Source organism: Chelonoidis abingdonii, chromosome 6 (genome assembly GCF_003597395.2).
Source record: "Chelonoidis abingdonii isolate Lonesome George chromosome 6, CheloAbing_2.0, whole genome shotgun sequence".
Taxonomy (NCBI): domain Eukaryota; kingdom Metazoa; phylum Chordata; order Testudines; family Testudinidae; genus Chelonoidis; species Chelonoidis abingdonii.
Window position 1 is genome coordinate 109,532,667 of NC_133774.1, and position 4,517 is coordinate 109,537,183.

General features: G+C 48.6%; 1 pseudogene; it reads right to left on the reverse strand.

Moving 5' to 3' along the window:
• Positions 1-3,725, reverse strand: part of LOC116822267 (uncharacterized) — a 42,723-nt pseudogene extending 38,998 nt beyond the window's left edge.
• Positions 3,726-4,517: the final 792 nt, after the last annotated feature.

The following is a 4,517-nucleotide window of genomic DNA, read 5'->3' on the forward strand; positions in this document are numbered from 1 at the left end:
ATGGCCTTGGGCCTTTGACTTTTCCTTCTACAGGCACTCCATTTACTTCCACTACCTCTCCTCCACGTTCGCATATAATGAGATCTTGGCCTGGTCCTGCCAAAGGTCTCACCGTGCAGTGCTGAACTGACCTAATTCCAGGGGCATATTTCAACTCTCCTCCCTGGGGTGCTCCCACTTGGGCCAGGAACCTCTCTCTGAGCCTCCGTGACCGGAACCTTCTCCTTGTCTCCTGGCAGGTTTCGCCTACCCACAAGGGAAGTCTTTTGATTAGCTGCCAGAATCCTGGTCCCTAACTTTTTAGCCGCCCTTCGTTCTCGCCTAGCCCTGCGGGGTTTTCCGGGAGGAAAATTCTGGAGGCAAATTCAGCAAACCTTGGGGCGAGGCTATCTTTAGTTGCCTCTGTCTCAACCTGGGGGTTGCTACCCTCTTCGTGCCTCTATTGGGTCAGTAAGTTCTCAAACCCAGGGAAGTCTCTCCCAATCAAAACAGGATAAGGGAGCTGGGGACTACTCCTGCCAGAAACTCTGGTGGTATTCCCTGGATTTCAATCCGTACTAGAATTGTAGGGTAAAAATCTACGTGCCATGTACGCATGTTAGTGCTTTTGGCGCCGAGTTAGTTGGTCTGTTCCACACTTTCCCGAGACCAACGTGACAGCACTCCCCGAATCTATTAATGCTATGGTTTTTATACCATTCATTTTTACTGTCTGGTAAATCCTTGTGAGGTCAATGTAACCCCTACCAGGTTGATCAGGCCACCATTGCTCCCATAATTTCCCCAGATTACACTGCATAGGCACCTCCTTGTTGGGACATTGGGCTGCTATATGCCCCAATTCCCCACATTCATAACACCATCCCCTCATTCCGGTTATCACCCCCTGCCTGGGCTAGTTGGCCGGCCCCCACCACTCTTCCCAAACCCCCAGGTCCCTTTCTGGCCTCGAGCCATTCCTCACTGTCGTTTCTCCAGTTATAGTTTTCTAGAGTTCTCGACAGTCTGGGGCCTTGGGTTTGGGTTGTCTTCCTGGGTTGCCGTGTTGCCCCGCTTGGAGTCTGAACAGTTCGCGGGCTGCACAGTTTTCTTTCCACGAGGGAGACCAACTCATCATAGGTAGAGGGGTCATTCTGACCCACCCAAGTCCTGAGTCCTGGGTGGTAACCCCGCATATACCGGTCCAATATTAGTACCTCCATCTCTCCTCAGAGCTATGGGCTTCAGGGTGCAGCCATTTCCGGGTCAGGTGGATCAAGTCAAACACTGCGTTCGGGTGTCTTGTCCTCCATATATCGCCATTCATGGAACGGCTCTGGGCTCGTAGTGCCGTTGTCACTCCGACCTGGCCAGGATCTCTGCCTTTACTGGGAATAGTTTGCTGGCAGCTTCTGCAGACATATTCGTAATAGACCTTCTGGGCTTCCCCACATAGGAATGGGGCAAGGATACCAGACCATTGTTCTCGGGGCCAGGCCTCCGCGGGCTGTTCTCTCAAAAAGCCAGGAGGTATGCTTCCACATCATCCTCCCTGGTCATTTTTGTAAATAATGGCTAGCCCGTATGGTCCGGGTCCCTTCCCTGGTGATTCTGTCATAAGGATCTCTTCATTCTGGCTTATTAGGTCTCTCAGCAGGGCTCGGTCCTGAGCAGCCTGACTCAGCAGCAGCTGATTAGTCTCTTGCTGCAATCTAGTCGCCTCTTGTTGGGCGGTTGCCTGGACCCTGGTAGCCTCCTGCTGGGCCGCGGGTGGCATGTATAGGGCCTTGGAACGTCGTCCATCTTAAGGGTGGGAGGGTTTGTCTCCCCCTGGACTATGTCCCCAGCGCGCAAATCACTCCTGACACCAGTGTGGCAAATTGCCGGTACTGTTCTGTTGGGTCCTCGCGCTTTCTCTTCTCTGGGTAGGTTCAGGGCGCTATTGCTTGGCCTCTGAACCAGTTCTTAATCACTCCCCTAGTGTCCTTGGAGGAGGGGAGTGGAGAGGGAGGGACCTGGGCCCGCCCTCTACTCCAGGTCCACCGCAGGGCCCTGGGGTTGGTGGTGAACCACTTGACTAGCGTTTTCTTCCCCTGGGTTACTTCCCTCTCATACCGTCAGCTTGTGAAGGGGCTTCTCGCCTCTCTTCTATACAAGCCTGGTGCCCCTTACCTAGGGTTTCTGTGGCTTCCCAATCCACCGCAGCACTCCTCCAAACCTTCTATTCTCTCTGGGACAAACTCTTCTCTTCTGCAATCTGCACTCTGCTCCAATCCAACCTTTCTCTCTCAACTACCAACCCTGTCTGACTGAAGCAGGGGTTTATATCCATGACTGAGTCAGGTGCTCTAACTGAAGTCAGGTGCTCTAATTGGATTCAGGTGCTGTCATAAGTAGATAGGTAAGGTAAGGATTAAGTTTCTTTTACCTGGAAAGGGTAACCAAACACCTGACCAGAGGACCAATCAGAGACCTGGATTGTTTAAAGTCAGGGGCGGGAATTTGGATACTCGGGTCTTTGTTGTTTTCGGTATGGGTAAACAAGTTTCCTTCTATCTTCCTCTTATTCTCAAATTTCTACTAAAAGTCTGTGAGTACAAAGGAAAGCAAAGTAATTCGGCTATGAAGAGCTTTGTGTTGCATGTACAGATGTGGATTGCTGTGTCTTGGTTGTTTCCTCGGCTGTGAGGGACAAGCTTTCTCCTAACTCCATCTTATCTCAACGTTTCTCCTAAACATCTGTGAGTACAAGGAAGCAAGTAATCTCGGCTATGATGAGCTTTGGTTGTATTTACTGTATGTTGTTTGTTGGACTGGTTAATCGGGCTATCTTTTAAATCAGACTGTTTTTCATATTTTCTTATAAGCAAGAGCCTGTATTGAGTTTCTTAATGCAAGATTTTGTTTTATATTTTCTTTCTCTTTTCTATAAAGTTTTCTTTTTAAACCTTGTGGAAGTTTCTTTCCTAGTGAGGCAGAGGGGGAGGGAAAAGCCCAAACTCTGTGTCTCCCCTTCCTATTGTCCCAGGGCGGGAAGGCTGCAGGACAAGGGAGGGGGAATCTCTTGTGTGAGCTGACTAGTGAAGCCTAGCCTCAGGGAAGCTAGATTGCCTCTCGGTTGTATTCAAGGAGTGAAGTATAGCATTGCACCGGCTAACCAGGAAGGGGGGAAGCTGGGAGAGGAGAGAGAGAGAGACCCAGGGTCTGGTCTGGGGTCCCCAAGGAAGGGTTGGGGACACCAGAGAGAGAAAGGGGGGTCAGGCCTTAATTCCTGACCTGGTGGCAGCGAGAATATCCAAGCTGGCAGTGAGCTTGGGGGAGTTTCAGGTAAGCACCCAGGTCTTGGACGCTAAAGTCCAGATCTGGGACAGGAGGCTATTACCACAGGTGCCTAACTGAGTCAGGTGATCTAATTGGCGCACTTAAAGTTATTCAAGATATGATGTAAATCACAAATAAATAGCGGTCAGTTTCCTACCTTGGATGCTCCTGAAACTCTGCACAAGAGTCCCTTCGCTGTTTAAGGCTGGTGGGTTTCGTAGATGATAGACTAACTTCATGTAGTGGTGAGGCTTGGTTCTGAGAGGTATGGATAACTTACTGATATGTAGCATTTCCAGGATGGCCTAGCTTAACTGTTCATCTGTTCCCCAGATAAGCTGGCATTTCCCTGCCCCTGGGAAGTGAGAACAAAACATCAACAGCAATCCACAGATGAGTCCTAAAAACAGAGAAACAATGGGCATGGTGGGTCTGGGAGTAAACAAAGTTTTAGAGGGAAAAAACAGAATGTAGCCTATTGCTGGCTCCTGGTGTTTTGTCTTCTAGCTATAATTGCAGAGAAGTAATAATACTGAGCCAGAAAACTGCCGTTAATTAGTTGCAAGGACTTGGTGCCATTGGCACTGTCCTGAAAACTAATTACTGGTAAACAGAAAGCCCTAGAAGACTTCATTCGGAGGATGTGTATTTACTACATGCACACATTACCTCTCTTTCTTTCTCCCTGGTTTGTTGCTAGGACAAAAGCATTTTGTGTGTCGTGAAGGTGGTGTATAGAATTTTTGTTTCTGTTTTTTTAAATACAGTTTTGTTCATTTAGATTAAGTGACTCATTGTTATGGAAACAGAAGTCCCTTAATCTATTCACAGGCCGTTTGTGGCAATGGTAGCAGTAATGCATGCTTTCCCACACTCCCTGCACAAATGCCATTAACCTTGACTTGGGAAGACCACCTGCTGCACACATAAGAGGTGGTTTATTCTGCATTCCACTTCAGTCTCATGTCTTTAGTGAGCACAAACTGCCAGTTGTCCTAGATCCCTCCAGAATATTATGCATTGTTTGTACAGCTAGCTGCTACCCACTGGGGGTCAGAACCTCAGACCACTCAATCGATTTCACTTTGCACTAGAGCTGGGACTCAAATTATTGTCACAAGAGTAAGAAGCTCTTGACTTAGCCCCTGAGTCGTTAAGTTCCCTATTTACTCTCCTCTAGTTTCAGTATAACATAACTTTTCTCTCAGCCTTTTTTT